At 47.2% G+C, this 22,767-nt stretch overlaps 1 protein-coding gene across 1 annotated transcript in view; it reads right to left on the reverse strand.

Annotated features, from left to right (window-relative positions):
- The window catches only part of LOC132823497 (protein NDNF-like), a 41,871-nt gene extending 19,706 nt beyond the window's left edge, over positions 1-22,165 (reverse strand). Inside the window, exons 1-2 of the mRNA XM_060837423.1 lie at positions 21,978-22,165; positions 1,026-1,269 (exon numbers count right to left, since the gene is read on the reverse strand). The gene's annotated coding sequence lies outside the window, so the exon portion shown is untranslated. The remainder of the gene's footprint in view (positions 1-1,025; positions 1,270-21,977) is intronic.
- Positions 22,166-22,767: the final 602 nt, after the last annotated feature.

Below are 22,767 nucleotides of genomic sequence, written 5' to 3' on the forward strand. Positions count from 1 at the left end.
GATCCCTCTCCCAGTGAAATATCCGTCAGTCCGATCTCTCTCCCAGTATAATATCCAGTCAGTCCGATCTCTCTCCCAGTGTAATATCCAGTCAGTCTGATCTCTCTCTCAGTGTAATATCCAGTCATTCCGATCCCTCTCCCAGTGAAATATCCGTCAGTCCGATCTCTCTCCCAGTATAATATCCAGTCAGTCCGATCTCTCTCCCAGTATAATATCCAGTCAGTCCGATCCCTCTCCCAGTGTAATATCCAGTCAGTCCGATCCCTCTCCCAGTGTAATATCCAGTCAGTGTGATCACTCTCCCAGTGTAATATCCAGTCAGTCCGATCCCTCTCCCAGTGTAATATCCAGTCAGTCCGATCTCTCTCCCAGTGTAATATCCAGTCAGTCTGATCTCTCTCTCAGTGTAATATCTAGTCAGTGCGATCCCTCTTCTTAGTCGCTGACATGTTGCTAATTTCTAAATTTGGGAAAACCAAGCTATTGACTAAATTGATTGAGAAAGTGATTGTTCTCGGGAATACTTCACAGATTCACGTTTCTGCATTTTGACACTTCTTTCAGTTTTCCTATTTAGCCTTTTGTTGTGTGTGCCCCAGAAAAAATCCCCCTTGTCAAACTTCGGGATTGTGCCAATCGGTCAGCAATGCCCCCTCCCAAATAGATTTCGTGAGAAAATTTAATACCTTTTAATAAAACCCCAATACACTCCACTCTACCTCTTTAATCTGTAGGTTACTGAGTTATCGGGCTGTTAACTGCTGAGTGTCTGTACAGCAGGGGACTGTCTGATTACTTTCACGTCGTTTTTCGAGAGTTCCTGTTCTTTTCACCTGGACTGATGCGGTATGTCACCCAGTTGTAAACCGGGAGAGGAATGGCAAGGTACCACACATCTGTTTTGTCCGCTACACCGAGTGCTAGCCAGGACTGGGAGAAAGGGTTAAGACTGCACCGCCGAGAGAAATGAACAAGACTCTGATGATAAGATTTGCAGTTATTGAAATGAAAAGTGATCTTACCTCAGTCTCACAGGCTTATCCCAGCCGATTTGATCAAGATTTCGGAGCCCCTGTCACAGTGAGATCGCTTCCCGGAATGAATGAATTGAGATATGGTGGACAGCGTGGCGGTGGTGGGGGGGAGAAAAACTGAGAGAGAGTTCCCTTGCGATCCCCCTCCGATGAATTACTGTGCGGTGCGAAGGGTGAACAGACTTCGTCAAAGTGGGGCTGGACCAGATTCTGTTGCTGTGATCCTTCAACTCTATCAATGTATCATTGTACAAGGTGGATTAGCATTACTACACACACACACAAACACACACATAGACACACAGATATATTCACACACACACACACAGATATATACACATACACACACTCACACAGATATATACACACACAGATTTATACAGATTTATACACACACACAGACATACAGATATATTCACACACACACAGACTCACAAATATACTCACACATACACAGACACACATATATTCACACATTCTCACACACTCAGATATATACACACACACACTCACAGATACACACACAGATTTTTACACACAGATATATACACATACACATACACACACACAGATTTATACACATACAGATATATACACACACATACAGATTTATACACACACACAGATTTATACACACACACTCACACACACAGATTTATACACACACACAGATTTATACACACAGATATATACACATACACACAGATATGTACACACACACTCACACACACAGATTTATATACACACACAGATTTATACACACACACAGATTTATACACTCACACAGATTTATACACACAGATATATACACATACACACAGATATGTACACACACACTCACACACACACGCACACACACATGACAGTGATTACAAGCTGACTGTGCCTCCAGCCTTTCACTCACTTTGGAACTGGGCTGTGGACATTTCCAGCATTTAGAACAAGGCAATGGGGGGAAATAATGTAGTGAACCAGCAAATCCTACGACATGGAGAGATAGGAACCACCTGCAATGTCAGAGAAGGAACACTAGCCATTGCCCCTCGTCACAATGATGCATTAATCACCCCTGTTTGTGGATCAAATCAAACAGGTTCCTTCCTCGAGTACAATTACAAACTCCTTAGCTCGGTAACGCCTTGGTCAGTAAGTTGTGCTCAGACTGACCCAGACAGTAAAACTGCTGCCTCTGAACTAAAAGCAAATCTTCCATTTCGGCAGGGATCCCAGAACAAACCACTGGGATAGGGAGGGTTTGAGGTTGGAGGAGGTTACACTGGGACAGGGAGGTTTTGAGGTTGGAGGGGGTTAGATTAGATTAGACTTACAGTGTGGAAACAGGCCCTTCGGCCCAACAAGTCCACACCGACCCGCCGAAGCGAAACCCACCCATACCCCTACATTACCCCTTACCTAACACTACGGGCAATTTAGCATGGCCAATTCACCTGACCCGCACATCTTTGGACTGTGGGAGGAAACCGGAGCACCCGGAGGAAACCCACGCAGACACGGGGAGAACGTGCAAACTCCACACAGTCAGTCGCCTGAGTCGGGAATTGAACCCGGGTCTTCAGGCGCTGTGAGGCAGCAGTGCTAACCACTGTGCCACCGTGCCACCCACAACTGGGATAGGGAGGTTTTGAGGCTGGAGGAGGTTACACTGGGATAGGGAGGTTTTGAGGTTGGAGGGGGTTACACTGGGATAGGGAGGTTTTGAGGCTGGAGGCGGTTACACTGGGATAGGGAGGTTTTGAGGCTGGAGGGGGTTACACTGGGATAGGGAGGTTTTGAGGCTGGATGGGGTGACACTGGGATAGGGAGGTTTTGAGGCTGGAGGGGGTTCCACTAGGATAAGGAGGTTCTGCGGCTGGAGGAGGTTACACTGGGATAAGGAGGTTTTGTGGCTGGAGGGGGTGACACTGGGATAGGGAGGTTTTGCGGCTGGAGGGGGTTACACTGGGATAGGGAGGTTCTGCGGCTGGAGGGGGTGACACTGGGATAGGGAGGTTCTGCGGCTGGAGGGGGTTACACTGGGATAGGGAGGTTTTGAGGTTGGAGGGGGTTCCACTAGGATAAGGAGGTTTTGAGGTTGGAGGGGGTTACACTGGGATAGGGAGGTTTTGAGGTTGGAGGGGGTTCCACTAGGATAAGGAGGTTCTGCGGCTGGAGGAGGTTACACTGGGATAGTGCTTGTTCTGGCTTTGTCCAAGAAGCTACCAATTGAATTCCATTGCCCTTACTCCCTCCCCAGACGTAAATGTAAATGTACCCTGAAGTACTGAACTCCCTGCTCAAAGTTATGACTGTATGTGCTCCATCATTCTTCCCAGCAGTACATTCCTGATGAGGAGAACATGCTGGATAATAATCATTGCTCACGTCCTCCCCTCAGGCACCTTTGGCAATTGCACATCCACATCTCTCTTGTTAATGACTCTCCTGTCATTGTAAACTGGTTCTCCTCAACTGAAGTTTCGAACCCATCGGTGAGATCTCCTCTGAGGACCAGAGGGTATCATCTCAGAATAAGGGGGTCTCCCATTGAAGATGAAGATGAGGAGGAATTTCTTCTTGCTGAGGGAAGTGCATATGGAATTCTTTAATGCAGAGGGCTGTTCAGGATGGATTGTTAAGCATATTCAAGGCTATGCTGGTAGTACAATGGCACGGTGGCTAGCACTGCTGCCTCACAGTGCCATGGTCCCAGGTTCAAGTCCAACCTCAGGTGACTGTCTGTATGAGTTTGCATGTTCTCTTTGTGTCTGGGCGGGTTTCTTCCCATACGTACAGGTCTGGTGAATTGGCGATGCTAAATTGCCCAGCGTGTTAGTGAGAGGGAAATGGGTCTGAGTGGGTTACTCTTCTGAGGGTCTATTTCCACACTTGAGGAAATCTAATCTATTAATTCAGCGGGAAAGTGGAGTTGAGGATTATCAGATCAGCCGTGATTCGATTGAACAGCAGGGCAGACTGAATGGCCTACTCTTCTCCTACACTTTATGGTTTTGTGGTTCTAATGACAAAGCAGACATTATGGACTGAATGGCCTTCATCTATCCGATGTCTATGGTCTTAAGGGGAGTGGACCCAATTTCTTCACTCTCCTGCAGGCCCTCATGCTCATCCCATCCAATAAATCTCTCTCACACTCATCTTATTCTTGCTCCTGTAGAGTTTGGAATTGAACAGTGCTGAAGCCTAACCGGGTTCCTTAAAAAGATTTTGCATCAGTTCCATTCTCAACGATACCATGGACCCAAATTGATTTCTGCCCAAGTCGAATGGTTCTGGTTGAGTTAAAGTGTAATACCCTGCACTGGGGTGAGCTGGGAACTGTGGTGGGGTGGGGTGGGGTGAGCAGGAAGGGGGTTATCTCATTGCATTTGCAGAGGATCTGCCACTCACGTCTCTCTGCCATCTGAAATGAGGAGACCCGTGACCAACATTCCCACCATGACACCAGCTCAGCCCCTTGAGGAGGCATCAATCCCATTAACAAAATATGGGATATAAAGTCAATCTCCGTGAGATTGCTCATCTCAGTGATGGGAAACCGTGAAACCATCATTGGTTGTTGTTAAATTCCTGGTGAGAAGGAAATGTGTCGTCCTCACTTGGTCTGGCCTACACGTCAATCCAGACCCACAGCAATGTGGTTGCCTCTTAACTACCCCCAAAAGTAGCTGAGCAAGCCAATCATCTCAGGGGCAATTAGGAATGGGCCACAAATATTTCATTTGCCAGTGACACCCACATCCCATTGGAAAAAATGGCAGCCTCTTCAAATTGGGGCAACATTTCTTGCCTCCCTTTGTTCTTCCAATTGTCGAATCTCTCTGTCCTAAATTCCACTTGTTGCTCAATTCACCAATGCATCTCTGGATTTGTGCCTTACATACCAAACTCCAGGTCATTATAGTTCACCATAAGAGCCCCTCATCCTTTTCTTCACATCAGAGATAACCATGGTTGCGAATGAAACATGGATGGAAAACGCTTTTTCACACAGTAAGTCATTCTGCACTGCCTGGAGATGTGGTGGTTCAACTGAGGCATTCCAGAGGGGCACTGGGTGGTTATTTTGGTGTGCAGGTATATGGGGGAAAGGCAAAAGATTGGCACTAGGGGATAGAATGGGTGCAGGAGCAATGGACCAAACGGTCTCCTTCTGCACCTTAACAATGCTGTGGTTCTGCGGCTCTGTGATGTGGACAATACACTTGGAAGTTCAGCCATAACCTCCAGAAAAGGAGGAGCAGGCTTCAGCGGGCTGAATGGCCATACTGTTGCCCCGATTGACTCTGAGCTTGCATTTCCTTTGTGCCTTTAACACAAGGCATTCTGTTGTAGAATGGATGTAGGTTTGCTCGCTGAGCTGGAAGGTTCAGTTTCAGACATTTCGTCACCATACTAGGTAACATCTTCAGTGAGCCTCCGGATGAAGCTTTATTGGAGGCTCACTGAAGATGTTACCTTGTATGGTGACGAAACATCTGAAAATGAACATTCCAGCTCAGTGAGCAAATCTACATCCAGAACCTCAACCTGGGCTACAAATCTTCTCAAAACTCGCTCTGTTGAAGTATAATCAGGTGAAATTTGACATGCGAAGAGATACCAGCTTGAGTGCTCAAAGGTTTTCACAAAGAGCTAAGATTGTAGAGAGTCTCGCAGGAGGAGAGAGGCAGAGAGTTTTAGGGAGAGAGTTAGAGAGCATGGGGCAGCAGCAACATGACTGCCACTGGTGGAACAAAGGGCATTGGGAAATGTTCAAAAGGCTGCATCCCACAGGCCTTTAGTGAAGGAAAGATAGATTGAAATTGGAGGCAGTCCAGAGAAGGTTGCCTGATATCAGGTGGAGAGGCATTGTCCCGAGGTTGGACCGGTACTCAACTGGAATTCAGAAACATGAGAGGTGACCTTATTGAAATGTACAAGAGTCTTAGGGGACTTAACAGGGTAGATATTGAATGGTTGCATCCCATTGTGGGAAAGTCGAGGATCAGAGGGTATGATCTCACAGTTGTTGGGGGGGGGGGGGGGGGCGGGGGAACACATTTAAGACTGAGCTGAGGAGGAATTTCTTCTCTCTGAGGGGAGTGAGTCTGTGGGATTGTTTACCACAGAGGACTGACCAGGTTGGAACGATCAGTATATTTAGGACTGAAATAGACAGATTTTTAATCAGTAAGGGAGTCAAGGTTTAGGAAAAAAGTAGTAAAGTGGGTGTTGAGGATTACTGCATCAGCCACGATCTCAGTCAATGGTGGAGCAGACTCGATGGGCTGAGTGGGCTCTTTCTATTTGTGATTCTGACACAGAGAGGGCCAGTTAACAGTTCAGAGCTGACACTGAAAGAATAAACAAGAGATTACATGGCCAGACAGTGTAATAATGGAAAGCACTTGCATCAATTCCATCGCTAATTGAAGACATACATTGTTTATTGAGAGTTTGATACTGTAGATGTTTTGCTACACTTTGCCCCGATATATTGCAAACAGAGGGGTAAAAAAATCCCCAACTGATTGAAAACAGCCACTACACAGGCACTTTGCTGGATTGTTGTTCATCAAACAATCAGGAAAAATGTTCTTTTCAAAAAGTAAGATATTAGGATTTCAGTCTGAGATTGGGCGGGTTGAGATTCTCTCCCGACTGTTCATCTCGAGAGTGGCCCATGTACATCAAGAACACCCACATCCGATGTCTGAGGTGACATTGGTCCACTGCACTCAATATCCTCAAGTCAGCGCTGGTGTGGGAGAGGAGGGGTGCAAATTATCCAGAGAGTCTCCAGCCCCCACCCACCTCAACCTGGTCCCCAGCACATCACAGTCTCTGGTCAATGTGCAGCAGCTGTGGGAGTTAATAGAGCCAAATGGGGAAGGTGGTGTGTGGAAGGGATGGTGAGAGACAGGGAGAGATACAGAGAGGGTGGATAGCAGGAGCAATAGTGTCAAGGGTAGAGGCTGTACCAGAGACAGACAGAGAGAAAGAGAGATCAAGAGACGATGAATAGATCCTAAGTCAGATGCTGAAGTATGAAACAAGACATAAATCATTTTCTGATATTTGTTTAATTTACAGAATGCATTGTTATATTTATTTGCTTCCTAAATCCCAACCCAGTGTGAGAGACGGAGAAAGAGAGCCAAAGAGAGCCAGAGAGAGAGAGAGAGAGAGACAGACAGAGAGAGAGACAGACAGAGAAAAAGAGTCAGAGAGAGAGAGAAAAACAATGACAGAGAAAGAGAGGCAGACGGGGGAGACAGGGGCAAGGAGAGGGGGAGGGAGCTGGGGATTAGGGAAAGAGGTGGTGAGAAGGGAGAGGGGGGATAGAAAGAAAATGAGATAGAGAGACAAAAATGGGAAGGAGATGCAGAGAAAGGAGAGGGAGAGAGAGAGAAAAGCAGAAAACCTCTTCTGTATTCCATTCCCCCCCAATGGTTGCCTGGTTTTGTTTTGAAGCTCATGGTGGACTGTCAGTCCACAAATGCTCTGTGACCTGCTGAGCTATTCCAATCGGTTTGGATTTTATTTCATCTTGCTGCAACTGCAGTTTATCTGGAGCATTCTTAAGGTCAGATGGCAGATGTGGATAACTTTTGTCAATCTAGTGTTAAATGTCCACTCCCAGTTACTGCAGAGCGGGACCAGTGATGCATGTGGACTGGAATGGGTGGAGACAGGAGGTGGTTCCTCTCTGAGCAATGACAGTGCTGTTTGGGCAAAAGTCCAGCAGTTGCCTGATGTCAACAACCAAAAAAACTGCAGAGGCTGTAAATCAGAAACAAAACAGAAATTGCTGACCATTATCCAGTGCTGTCTGTCTGTTCTCTCTGTCTTTGGGCTCTATCCCCACCTATTATTTACCCCTTACTGCCTCCCCCCCTATCCTATCTTTGCATTAAAAAAACAACTTTTTCCTAGCTATGGTACCATCAGTTCTGAGGAAGGGTCACTCAATCTGAAACGTTAACTCTGATTTCTCTCTCCACAGATGCTGCCGAGCTATTCCAGCAATTTCTGTTTTAGTGCCTGGTTTCTATTGTTGGCTCATTTATGTGGACAAATGGAATTTTAAAAGGAATGGGGTATAAAAGTAGAGAGGTGATGTAATTGCATTAGTGAGTCAGCGCTTGGAGTGCCCTGTACAGTTTCAGTCTCCTTACATGAGGAATTGCTGAGGAGGCAGTTCAGAGAAGGTTCATTAGATTAATTCCAGACTGAAAGATTTGTCTTTATCGGAGAGGTTGAGCAGTTTGGCCTGATCATGTTAGAGTTTAGAAGGATAAAGGAGATCTGACAACTTTAGACTTGGATCAACCTAGAACAAGGGGTCATTGTTTTAGGATAAGGGGTAACTGATTTAGCTTAAGTTACATCCCCTACATAATGGAAACAGGCCCTTCAGCCCAACAAGCCCGCACCGACTCTCTGAAGAGTAACCCAGCCAGACCCATTCCTCTCCCCTATATTTACCCCTGACTAATGCCCCTAACACTAGGGGTAATTTAGCATGGCCAATTCACCTGAACAGCACATCTTTGGACTACGTGAGGAAACTGGAGTACCGAGAGGAAACCCACGCAGACACAGGGAGAATGCCAACCCAGGTCCCTGGCACAGTGAGCTACCGTGCCACCCATTTAAAGTTAAAGCTGAGGAGGAATGACTTCTCTCAAAGGATGGTGAATCTATGGAATTCATTCCCCTGAGTGCAGTAGACACAGGACACTGAGGAAATCTAACGATGAGATGAACAGATTTTTAATCAGTAATGGGTTGAAGGGTTATGGAGAGTGGGTGGGAACGTGGTGTTGAGGCCAAGATGGGATCAGCCAGGATCGTGTTGAATAATGGAGTAGGTTCGAAGGGCTGAATGGCCTAGACCTTATGTTCTTAAATAACTTTATAAAAATTGAAACAGTTTCACTTTCCTTGTGTCAGGAAAGGAGTCTACAGTTTTGAACCAGTAGGTGCAGATGGACATGGAAAGGTGTGAAATGCAGGCAAAATAAAGCTGACCCAGAGGACAAGGAGCAGAGGGAGTGCTGCACTGTCAGAGGTGCTGTTTTTGCATTGACGTCCTTAATCCAGCTCCTTTCAGACCCCACAGCTGTATTAGAGAACATATTGCTTTATTATTGAGATACTGACCAGTGACATTCCTTGATATCCCATTTCAGTGGTTGGGGAATTTAAACATCGTTCTTCACTTAAACCTGGAATAAAACTATTGTCAGTAATTGGGACAAGCTACTAGTTTGTAGTTTAAAAAAATCCCATCTGGTTCATTAATGTTCTAAAGAACATCCCTGTAACCCTGCATTTCCCATGGCCAACCCATCTAACCTGCACATCCCAGGGTGCTATGGGTAATTTCCCATGGCCAATCCACCTGACCTGCACATCTTGAGACTGCGGGAGAAACCGAAGCTGCCAGAGGAAACCCACGCAGACATGGGGAGAATGCACAAACAGTCGCCCAAGGCGGGAATCGAATCCAGGTCCCTGGTGCTGTGAGGCAGCAGTGCTAACCACTGAGCCACCGTGCCACCCCTTTATGCTGAGTTGCATTTGTTTTTTTCAGTGATTGTGTTCCGTGATAAGGAACAGGCCCAGCTCAGAGGTTCTGAAAGATGTGTTAGAAATTTTCTGGGATTGAAATGAATGTCATAGGCAATTTGGATGCCCTCTTCATCATCAGCACTGACTCCACAGTCAACCTATCCCAATGACGAATGGACAACGTATCTCCTGAGAGATAGGATTCTCTCATTATAATGGAAACCGATATAATCCTCACTAACAACCTGCCTTTATCTAGCACCTTTAACACTTTTACATTCTACACAGTGAGTACAGTGGAGAAACAGATTGGGAAACAGATTTTGGAAAGGTGCAGAAGCCACAGGGTCGTAGTCATGGGCGACTTCCACTTCCCAAATATTGATTGGAAGCTCTTTAGATCAAGTAGATTGGACGGGGCGGTGTTTGTGCAGTGTGTCCAGGAAGCTTTTCTAACTCAGTATGTAGATTGTCCAACCACAGGGGAGGCCATATTGGATTTGGTACTCGGTAATGAACCGGGACAAGTGATGGGCTTGTTAGTGGGTGAACATTTTGGTGATGGTGACCACAATTCTGTGACTTTCACCTTGGTTATGGAGAGAGATAGGTGCGCACAACAGGATAGATTTTACAATTGGGGGAAGGGAAATTACGATGCTGTAAGACAGGATTTGAGGAGCATAAGTTGGGAGCATAGGCTGTCAGGGAAGGATGTGGTGGAAATGTGGAACTTTTTCAAGGAGCAGATACGATGTGTCCTTGATATGTATGTACCTATCAGGCAGGAAAGAAATGGTCGTGTGAGGGAGCCTTGGTTGACGAGGGAGGTTGAATGTCTAGTAAAGAGGAAGGAGGCGGCTTACATAAGGTTGAGGAAACAGGGTTCAGACAGAGCAGTGGAGGGATACAGGATAGCCAGAAGGGACCTGAAGAAAGGGATTAGGAGAGCTAAGAGAGGGCATGAAAAATCCTTGGCGGATAGGATCAAGGATAACCCCAAGGCATTTTATGCGTACGTGAGAAACATGAGAATGACGAGAACGAGAGTAGGTCTGATCAAGGACAGTAGTGGGAGATTGTGTATTGAGTCGGGAGAGATAGGAGAGGTCTTGAATGAGTACTTTTCTTCAGTATTTACGAACGAGAGGGACCGTATTGTTGAAGAGGAGAGTTTGAAACGGACTGGTAAGCTAGAAGAGATACTTGTTAGGAAGGAAGATGTGTTGGACATTTTGAACAACTTGAGGATAGACAAGTCCCCCGGGCCTGACGGGATATATCCTAGGATTATGTGGGAAGCAAGACAGGAAATTGCTGTACCGTTGGCAATGATCTTTTCGTCTTCACTGTCAACGGGGGTGGTACCAGGGGACTGGAGAGTAGCTAATGTTGTGCCCCTGTTCAAAAAAGGGAATAGGGATAACCCCGGGACTTACAGGCCAGTTAGTCTTACTTCTGTGGTAGGCAAAGTAATGGAAAGGGTACTGAGGAATAGGATTTATGAGTATCTGGAAAGACACTGCTTGATTAGGGACAACCAGCACGGATTTGTGAAGGGTAGGTCTTGCCTTACAAGTCTTATTGAATTCTTTGAGGAGGTGACCAAGCATGTGGATGAGGGTAGAGCAGTGGATGTAGTGTACATGGATTTTAGTAAGGCATTTGATAAGGTTCCCCATGGTAGGCTTATGCAGAAAGTCAGGAGGCATGGGATAGAGGGAAATTTGGCCAATTGGATAGAAAACTGGCTAACCAGTCGAAGTCAGAGAGTGGTGGTAGATGGTAAATATTCAGCCTGGAGCCCAGTTACAAGTGGAGTTCCGCAGGGATCAGTTCTGGGTCCTCTGCTGTTTATAATTTTTATTAATGACTTGGATGAGGGAGTCGAAGGGTGGGTCAGTAAATTTGCAGATGATACGAAGATTGGTGGAGCTGTGGACAGTGAGGAGGGCTGTTGTCGGCTGCAAAGGGACTTAGATATGATGCAGAGCTGGGCTGAGGAGTGGCAGATGGAGTTCAACCCTGCCAAGTGTGAGGTTGTCCATTTTGGAAGAACAAATAAGAATGCGGAATACAGGGTTAACGGTAGGGTTCTTAGTCAGGTGGAGGAACAGAGGGATCTTGGGGTCTATGTACATAGATCTTTGAAAGTTGCCACTTAGGTGGATAGAGCTTGTAAGAAGGCCTATGGTGTATTAGCGTTCATTAGCAGAGGGATTGAATTCAAGAGTCGTGAAGTGATGTTGCAGCTGTACAGGACTTTGGTTAGGCCACATTTGGAGTACTGTGTGCAGTTCTGGTCGCCTCACTTTAGGAAAGATGTGGAAGCTTTGGAGAGGGTGCAGAGAAGATTTACCAGGATGTTGCCTGGAATGGAGAATAGGTCGTACGAGGATAGGTTGAGAGCTCTCGGCCTTTTCTCATTGGAATGGCGAAGAATGAGGGGTGACTTGATAGAGGTTTATAAGATGATCAGAGGAATAGATAGAGTAGACAGTCAGAAACTTTTTCCCCGGGTACAACAGAGTGTTACAAGGGGACATAAATTTAAGGTGAAGGGTGGAAGGTATAGGGGAGATGTCAGGGGTGGGTTCTTTACCCAGAGAGTGGTGGGGGCATGGAATGCGCTGCCCGTGGGAGTGGTGGAGTCAGAATCATTGGCGACCTTTAAGCGGCAACTGGATAGGTACATGGATGGGTGCTTAACCTAGGATAGATGTTCGGCACAACATCGTGGGCCGAAGGGCCTGTTCTGTGCTGTATTGTTCTATGTTCTACGAAATGATGCTTGACGCCAAATTACACAAGAAAATGATCAAACATTTGGCCAAAGGAGTAAGTTTTAAGGAGCCCTGTGTAGAGAGGAGAAAGGGAGCTGAGGTGTTTAGGGAGGGGTTTCCTGAGTTTAAAGTTGAGACGGTTGAAGAGTCAACAGCTGATGGTGCTGGCAAGGTGGAAATCAAGTTGCCTGAAAGGCCAGAGTCTAAACAAGTAGATACAATACGTTATGATATAGGAACAGGAGGAGGCCTTTCAACCAATCATGCCTACTCTGTGGTCAGTAAGATTATGATTGCTCTAATGAGACCTTGAGTCTTTTCCTCATCTTGTCTATCTCCCAGAAACCTTCACGCCTTTGTCAATCAGAAGTCTGTCCACCCTCAGATACTGACTGACCCAGGCCTCCACTCCTCGTAATGGGATTAGTGACCACTTTGAGAAGTAATTCCTTCTCCTCACAATCAAATGGGAAATCCCTTATTTTTGACCCATGCTCCTGGGTTTCTGCTCTGGTGGGGCAACATCTCTGAGCGTCAACTCTGCCAAGTCTCCTCTGAATCCTAAAATCAGTCCCAGGGTAGGCCCAACGTTCGCTCACAAGACACCCCTTTATTTCAGGAATTGAAATGAGTGAAAATTGAAGGCCTTAAGGAGATTATAGGGAAGGATTTTTATTTATGCATCCACTTGATGTGGGTGTTACTGGCTAGGGCAGTTAAAAGTCAACCACATTACGGTGGATCTGGAGTCACGTGTAGGCCAGACCGGATAAGGATGGCAGTTTCCTTCTCTTAAGGACATGAGGGAAACAGATGGGATTTGTGAATATATGTGGTCATCCTGAGCATCTTAATTCCAGATATTTGTTGAATTCAAGTTCCGCCATCTGCCAAGAGTGGGACTGTACACCTGACACCTCAGGGATCTCTGGAACTATAGTCCAGCAATAACACCACTCACCCGGTCATCTCCCTCATTGAACATGAAGCCGTCAACTCTCTCATTAAGCATGAGGATGAGAATTGTCAATTTGAGCTGCTGGAATACTCAGAGCCACTGGAGGTCAGTGTGGATGCTGACTGCAACCGAACACAGTTCCATTCTCCACAGTAAATGGCTCCATTCAGAAAATCGCAATCACTGTCTCAGTGCAATCAATGACCTCAGGGCAGCCTTCACGTGATTGCATGTCAGGGTATAGTACATCGACAAGGCACAAGGCAGGGATGTGATGGAATACTCCCCACTTGTCTGGATGGGCACAGCTCCAACAACACTCAAGAAGCTTGACACCATCCAGGGCAAAGCAGCCCGCTTGATTGACACCACATCCACTCCCTCCACCATCAAAGCTCAGTAGCAGCAGTGTGGACTATCTATAAGATTCACTGCAGAAATTCACCAAAGATCCTCAGACACCACGCTGTACATCTCTATGACTCTACCACCTTCCAAACCCACACATCCATCTAGAAGGACAAGGGCAGCAGATACATGGAACACGACCAATTTGCAAGCTTCTTTCCAAGCCACTTACCATCCTGACTTGGAAATATGTCACTGTTCCTTCACTGTCGCTAGGTCTTAATTCTGGAATTCCCTTCCTAAGGGCATTGTGAGTCAGCTGACAGTGCCTGGATTGCAGCGGTTCAAGAAGGCAGCTCACCACCATCTTCTCAAGTGGACAACTAGGGATGGGCAGCAAATGCTGGCTACACTGCTCACTTTGCTGACTGAATAAAACAATTAGAAAAATAAGTTACATTTTTAAAAGTTCACAATTTAAATAATATTTTAATGACTCCAGACACCCTGTGTTCCTCTTCAATTATTTTTATTGAGAAATTAAAAGGGTTTCCTATTTATATAATATTTAATCAGACAAAACGTGTCTTTATTAGCAATGGAATCTTCTGGATTTATATCTTTAAAAACGTGTAATAGAGTCATGGAGATTTACAGATTGGAAACAGACCCTTGAATCCAACTTGTCCACGCTGACCAGATATCCTAACCTAATCTAGTCCCACTTGCCAGCACTTGGCCCATATCCCTCTAAACCATTCCTGTTCATATACCCATCCAGATGCCTCTTAAATGTTGCAATTGTACCAGCCTCCATCACATCCTCTGGCAGCTCATTCCATGCATGCAACACCCTCTAAGTGAAAATGTGGCCCCTCAGGTCTCTTTTAAATCTTTCCCCTCTCACCCTAAACCCATGCCCTCTAGTTTTGGACTCCCCTTCCCCAGGGAAAAGACTTTGGCTGTTCACCCTATCCCCGACCCTCATGATTTCACAAACTTCTAAGTGGAAGAGACAGCTACAGGAAGGAAGAAAAGAGAAAGGGAAGTGTAAGAGAGAAAGAAAAGAGAGATGAAATTATTTGGGTAGAGACTGAGAGGAAAGGGAGGGAGGGACAGAGAGAGAGACCAAGGACAAAGGGACAAGAAGAATTGATTAATAAAGAGCAAAAGAGAAAGGAAGAAAGAGAGGAAACACAAAGTGAGAAAGGTGGAGTAGGGAAATAGAATGAAATATAGATGTCAGTAAAAGCAGATAGAATGAAAATAAAAGATGTAAGAAAATTACAAAGAGGAAAAGGGGAGAAAGGCAACAATTGTCTAAGAAAGTGAAAACTGAGGAAAATGGGGAAATGGACCCAGAAAGTTCAGAGAATCAGGAAAGAGAAACAGTATTAGCAGGAGGGGGGGGGGTCTGTTGGTGGTACAGGTACACAATTCTTTATCCAAAATCCTGGGGGGGCGCAGTTGTTTTTCAGATTTTGGAATGTTTTGAATTTCAGAGTAAATGACATTTTCACAGTGAAACAAAAAAATTGTTACTGAACACCATACCCATGTGTGACAAGTACGAGCGCTGACACAGTCGATACCTGCCAGTGCTGGGCCATGCTGCCACATCATGTCGGAGTGATGTGGGTCGAGTGAGTGTGGAGTTGGGTCACCTGTTCGCACGTCAAACAACCTTTTTATGCAGAAAAAAACTTCACGATAAAAACTTCAAATTTCAGAGAAAGGATTGTGTACCTGTGCAGGGCTGGAGACTCCAGATTTGGGATTTGTGAGAGATGGAAGATCAAATTTCTATCCTGGGAATGGGGGAAGGTGATGTGGGTTGATGGTGCCATCTGATGTTCAAGCAAGAGAGTGCAGTACATGCTGCACTGGGTAGAAGCTGCAGCATGTAGCAATCCTTCAATATCTACAAGGAAATCCCACCTCTCCAGATTACAGAAATATAACAAGCTGGATGGAGCTGCCTCTGCCATGGCTCAGTGAGGATCAGGCTCGCATCAGCTTCAAAATTGTTAATTCTGATTACTCTCCACGGATGCTGCCAGACCTGCTGAGTTTCTCCAGCAATTTGTTTCTGTTTTTGGTAAGGATGGCAGATTGGTTTCCTGAAGGACCTTTGCAATGGAATTTTTATAGCAATCATCAGTGGTCATTATTAGACTTTTAATTGCAGAGTTTTGTTTTAACTGACTTCAAATTCCGCTACCTATCATGACAGGATTCAAACCTGGGTTGCCTGTACATACGGGTAAAAAATGAGATCTGCAGATGCTGGAGATCACAGTTGAAAATGTGTTGCTGGTTAAAGCACAGCAGGTCAGGCAGCATCCAAGGAATAGGAAATTCGACGTTTCAGGCATAAGCCCTCCTGATGAAGGGCTTATGCCCGAAACGTCGAATTTCCTATTCCTTGGATGCTGCCTAACCTGCTGTGCTTTAACCAGCAACACATTTTCCCTGTACATACTCCTGGGTCTCTGGATTAATGATCCAGTTATGATACAATAAGGGAACTGTCTCCCCTTATTATGTGTAAATGATTCTGAATGCCTGTCTTTCTTGTTCTAGCTTGTGTGTCTTAAAAGGTCTCTGCCCTTTCCATTTGCTGTGCCCCCTAAAGTTTCATCTAATTGTTCTTACAGTGTTAGTAATTCCTGTCATCCACAGTTTGGAAATTTTGTCCTGTACTTCCAAGCCTCGGTCATTATTGCACTGTTGAGAAAATCAGCAATGTTTGTTGAGAGATGTTTGGGAGATTGTGCATGGCTCTTGCCACTTAAGAACTCTGTGGGACAGATATGAGGCTACAGGTTTGTGTGCACATTTCAAATCCCAGTGAGATACATTGTCCGCTGTTTTGGTGAGTAAAAGGACCTATTGCCGCTAGGACACAAAGTTCTAGGAAAGAATGTAGGTAAACATCAGTCCACAGGCATCCTGACTCATATCTGAGTGACCAGCAGCTGACCCCCAAGAGTTTTACCAAAGACTTTGGAAAGTGCCACACTGACAGAGGAGCTGTTTTACAACCGAGACATGAAACCAGCTTCCTTCTCAAAATGGCGTCAAAGACACAATGGCCTCAAGGCTGAGAGAAACATTTTTAATCAGGAAAGGAATTGAAGATTATGGGGTACAGCAGGAATATGGTTTTGAAGATTAGGATTAGCCATGACCTCAGTGAAGCAGACTTGATGGGCTAAATGGCCAACCTAGAGTCAGAGATGTCCAGCATGGAAATAGACCCTTCGGTCCAATTCGTCCATGCCAACCACATATCCTAAGCTAATCTAGACTCATTTGCTAACACTTGGCCCATATCCCTCCAAATTCTGGATCAGTGGTGCTGGAAGAGCACAGCAGTTCAGGCAGCATCCAACGAGCAGCGAAATCGACGTTTCGGGCAAAAGCCCTTCATCAGGAATAAAGGCAGTGAGCTGGAAGCATGGAGAGATAAGCTAGAGGGGGGTGGGGTGGGGAGAGAGTAGCATAGAGTACAACGGATGAGTGGGGGAGGAGAGAAAGGTGGTTGGTCAGGGAGGAGAGGGTGGAGTGGAAAAGAAGATAGGCAGGTTGGACCAGTCCGGACAAGTCATGGTGACAGTGCTGAGCTGGAAGTTTGGAACTAGGATGAGGTGGGGGAAGGGGAAATGAGGAAGCTGTTGAAGTCCACATTGATGCCCTGGGGTTGAAATGTTCTGAGGCGGAAGATGAGGCGTTCTTCCTCCAGGCGTCTGGTGGTGAGGGAGCAGCAGTGAAGGAGGCCCAGGACCTCCATGTCCTCGGCAGAGTGGGAGGGGGAGTTGAAATGTTGGGCCACGGGGCGGTGTGACTGATTGGTGTGGGTATCTCGGAGATGTTCCCTAAAGCGCTCTGTTAGGAGGCGCCCAGTCTCCCCAGTGTAGAGGAGACCGCATCGGGAGCAACGGATACAATAAATGATATTAGTGGATGTGCAGGTAAAACTTTGATGGATGTGGAAGGATCCTTTAGGGCCTTGGATAGAGGTGAGGGAGGAGGTGTGGGCACAGGTTTTACAGTTCCTGCGGTGGCAGGGGAAAGTGCCAGGATAGGAGGGTGGGTCGTAGGGGGGCATGGACCTGACCAGGTAGTCACGGAGGGAACGGTCTTTGCGGAAGGCGGAAAGGGGTGGGGAGGGAAATATATCCCTGGTGGTGGGGTCTTTTTGGAGGTGGCGGAAATGTCGGCGGATGATCTGGTTTATGCGAAGGTTTGTAGGGTGGAAGGTGAGCACCAGGGGCGTTCTGTCCTTGTTACGGTTGGAGGGATGTGGTCTGAGGGCAGAGGTGGGGATGTGGACGAGATGCGTTGGAGGGCATCTTTAACCACGTGGGAAGGGAAATTGCGGTCTCTAAAGAAGGAGGCCATCTGGTGTGTTCTATGGTGGAACTGGTCCGCCTGGGAGCAGATACGACGGAGGCGGAGGAATTGGGAATACGGGATGGCATTTTTGCAAGAGATAGGTCCCATATCCCTCCAACCCTTCCTAAGTATATACCCACCAAAATTCCTTTTAAATGTTGCAATTGTACCAGCCTCCACCACTTCCTCTGGCAGCTCATTTCATACAGACACCACCCTCAGCGAGAAAATGTTGCCTCTTAGGTCCCTTTTAAATATTTCCCCTTCACCTTAAACCTACGCCCTCTAGTTCTGGACTCCCCCAACCCAGGGAAAAGACCTTGTCTATTTACCCTATCCATGCCCCTCATGATTTTATAAACCTCTATGTGCTCACCCGTCAGTCTTCAACACTCCAGGGAAAACAGCCCCAGCCTGTTCAGCCTCTCCCTGTAGCTCAAATCCTCCAACTCTGGCAACATCCTTATAAATCTTTTCTGAACCCTTTCAAGTTTCAAAACATCCTTCCGATAGGAAGGAGACCAGAACTGCACGCAATATTCCAAAAGTGGCCGAACCAATGTCCTCTACAGCTGTAACATGACCTCCCAACTCCTGTACTCAACACTCTGACCAATAAAGGAAAGGATACCAAACGCCACCTTCACTATCCTATCTACCTGCAACTCCACTTTCAAGGAAATTTCTGCTCCAAGAAATGGTCTTATATTGAAGACATTCACAGAAACTCCCTCGTTGGTGCCAATTTATTCCTCCAGTGATATCAGTGAAGCAGGTTATCAGATTGTTTGTGGGAGCTTGCTGTGCTTACAGAGAGAGAGAGAGACAGCAAGAGAGCAAGAGCAAGGTAGCACGAGAACAAGAGCGCGCACAGAAAGCAAGCGAGTAAGACAGCAAGTGTCTGGCGCCAGAAAGAGAGACGAGAGAAGAGAACCTCCTCACCCAGAGGTAGGGACACTAACCCTGCAAAACAAGAACCCTCCCCTTAACCTTCAATACTTAGGGCAATACAAGCGAATCTATGCCTTTCACTCCCAATGTAAATCTGGCAAATCCAGTGTAAGACAGCCTTAAAATTCAACATAAACATTGAGATTACAATCAGAATGTTGTGGGAACAAAGTGAAATGATGGGTTTGGCAGGGTTAGCCCAAATACAGGCTGAATCTGATCACAGGAATAGTGTCAGTCATTCACCAGCCAATGGAGAAGCAGTTACTAGTCAGCTGTTTGGTTCATGACCCACATCACGATACAACTGAATTTTTACCCTTTGGTCAGAATGAGCAGACAGGCAGAAAGACTGCTGTGTGTGGATAAACTGGGTGGTGGACAAAATGCTGTGATTCCCCCTCTCCATGGCTCTCATGCCAATGTATCCCTCTTTCACCACACCTCCTGGCCTCACACCTGAGTAAATCCATTCTCCTTCCTTCCTGCACCATCAGCCCAAGGGGTTTAATGTAGACAGAGCCTCATTAACACATCATACTGCAAACTGCTGATGGGCCGAGGATCCTCCTAATGCACTGAAACCTCTCTAAATCTGTGTTTGAAATTGCACAGCTTCTTGGATCATCGCCCAGTGGCTTCCAGGAAACTGAGATACTAAATAAACTGCAGCCGATCACAGTGCTCGCTGTGTAAATACTGAGGACAAACACAGAAACATCTCACCAGCAAGAGGGGTGAGCCATTAGAAAATGAAGAATCAAACAACGGATCCAGTGTGTATAAACCTCACCAACAGACACAGGTAATCCCCATCCCCAACTACATATAATCCCCACATCCAGAAACGTATAAACCTCACCATTAGACACGTATAGTTCCCAACTCCAATTACATATATCCTGCACTCCCAGCACTGTATTATCGCCATGCCCAGCTCAATATAATCCTCACCTCAAGAAATGTATCAACTCCACCATTAGACACACAAAATCCCCACCTCTAGAAATGTATAATTCCCCATCCTCAGATAAATATAATCCCCACCTCTAGCCAGAAAGGGTTCAGAAAAGATTTACAAGGATGTTGCCAGGATTGGAGGATTTGAGCTACAGGGAGAGGTTGAATAGCCTAGGGCTGTTTTCCCTGTAGTGTCAGCTGAGGGGTGACCTTATCGAGGTTTATAAAATCATGAGGGGCATGGATAGGATAAGTAGACAAAGTCTCTTCCCTGGGGTGGGGGGAGTCCAGAACTAGAGGGCGTAGGTTTAGGGTGAGAGGGGAAAGATATAAAAGAGACCAGAGGAGCAACTTTTTCATGCAAAGAGTGGTGTGTGTATGGAATAAGCTGCCAGAGGAAGTGGTGGAGGTTGGCATAATTACAACATTTAAAAGGCATCTGGATGGGTGTAGGAATAGAAAGGGTTTAGAGGGATACGGCACAGTGCTGGCAAATGGGACTAGATTGGGTTGGGATACCTGGTCAGCATGGACGGGTTGGACCGAAGGGTCTGATTTCCATGACTCAATCACTATGACATGTACACCACTACCCTCAGCTGCAAATGTGTTGCTGGTCAAAGCACAGCAGGTTAGGCTGCATCTCAGGAATAGAGAATTCGACGTTTCGAGCATAAGCCCTTCATCAGGAATAAGAGAGAGAGAGCCAAGCAGGCTGAGATAAAAGGTAGGGAGGAGGGACTAGGGGGAGGGGCGATGGAGGTGGGATAGGTGGAAGGAGGTCAAGGTGAGGGTGATAGGCCGGAGTGGGGTGGGGGCGGAGAGGTCAGGAAGAGGATTGCAGGTTAGGAGGGCGGTGCTGAGTTGAGGGAACCGACTGAGACAAGGTGGGGGGAGGGGAAATGAGGAAGCTGGAGAAATCTGAATTCATACCTTGTGGTTGGAGGGTTCCCAGGCGGAAGATGAGGCGCTCCTCCTCCAGCCGTCGTGTAGTTGTGTTCTGCCGGTGGAGGAGTCCAAGGACCTGCATGTCCTCGGTGGAGTGGGAGGGGGAGTTAAAGTGTTGAGCCACGGGGTGATTGGGTTGGTTGGTTCGGGCGGCCCAGAGGTGTTCTCTGAAGCGTTCCGCAAGTAAGCGGCCTGTCTCACCAATATAGAGGAGGCCACATCGGGTGCAGCGGATGCAATAGATGATGTGTGTGGAGGTACAGGTGAACTTGTGGCGGATATGGAAGGATCCCTTGGGGCCTTGGAGGGAAGTGAGTGTGGAGGTGTGGGCGCAAGTTTTACATTTCCTGCGGTTGCAGGGGAAGGTGCCGGGGGTGGAGGTTGGGTTGGTGGGGGGTGTGGATCTGACAAGGGAGTCATAGACACCACGCCCAGACCTATATAATCTCCACAATCAGTCAGGTATAAACCCCACCTCCAACCACATTTAATCCCCACAACCAGCAATCAGTAATCGCCATCCCTGGGTGGTACAACCTCCACTCCCACCCCTGGGTGGGTACAAACCTCCCCAGTCCCACCCCTGGGTTGGGTATAACCCCCTGGGTGGCTATAATCCCCACCCCTGGGTGGGGTATACCCCCCAGTCCCACCCCTGGGTGGGTATAATCCCCACCCCTGGGTGGGGTATACCCCCCAGTCCCACCCCTGGGTGGGTATAATCCCCACCCCTGGGTGGGGTATACCCCCTAGTCCCACCCCTAGCCAGGCCTAATGTCCCCCACTAACCAATATAATACACACCCCAAGCTGGGTATACTGCCCTCCCTCAGTTGGGTATTACCCCACCCCCGGGGGTGCTGCACTGCCGCTGGGGCCCTCCCTCAGACGCGGTGCTAAGCCACGCCCCTTTCCGTTATTCCAAGACGACTGGAACAGAAGGATCTAGAAGGAGCAGGGGTGGCCGCCCGAAACCGGAGAAAACCCCGCGTCTCTGGGATCGTGCTGTGCACTAACCGGTTGCCCTGTTGCCCGAGGAAAGCGCTGGACGACCTGGGAGACCTCCAACGCCAAAGATCACAAAGGCGGCAAGAGGGCAGAGGGTCTGCAACCCCGCGCGCCCCCCCCGTCCTGGGGCCAAGCCAGTCCTCCAAGTGAGGGATTGTGGGATACAGGAGGAGCTGGACCTCGCAGGGCGGCTGGACGTTACCCCGGTAACCAGATCAACACCAGAATAAGCCAAGGCCTGGGTCACCATTTGTCAATTGGATGAGGAGTTGTGACAATAATTTACTCTTTATTGTTGAAGGTTGCTGCTTGGATTGGTTTGATGATGAAATGTCATCAGTCCATTTGGCCCATCCACTTGGTGCTGGCTATGCTAACAGTGTGCCATGCTGCCCAGATCCCTCCCCCCTGCAACCTCCCTTACTGACTGGGACATGTCAGCCGGCACTCAGGGAGTTGTGCTTTCTCTTGACGCCGGGTCAGAGCTTGGCAATTGGGTTTTCACCCTCCATAGAGGAGGGGAGGTGGAGTGAGGAAGAAACAAAATGGTCAATCACTTCCGGGATGGTAAAACCACCGGACTCCAAACTCCAGAGCTCCAGGGTGATACACTGGGGAGGCTGGAGAAGCTCTGCAGGTTCTGGGGAGAGAAATCAGAGTTAATGTTTCGGGTCTAGTGACTCCTCCTCAGAGCCGGATATACTGGGGATGTGGTTTCCCACACACACACCATCACACCAGCTTGTGGAGCTTAAATTCAGTCCGTAAGTCTGGAATAGAATGTTAGTCTCAGTCATGG

Source organism: Hemiscyllium ocellatum, chromosome 16 (assembly GCF_020745735.1).
Source record: "Hemiscyllium ocellatum isolate sHemOce1 chromosome 16, sHemOce1.pat.X.cur, whole genome shotgun sequence".
In the NCBI taxonomy this organism is placed as follows: Eukaryota; Metazoa; Chordata; class Chondrichthyes; order Orectolobiformes; family Hemiscylliidae; genus Hemiscyllium; species Hemiscyllium ocellatum.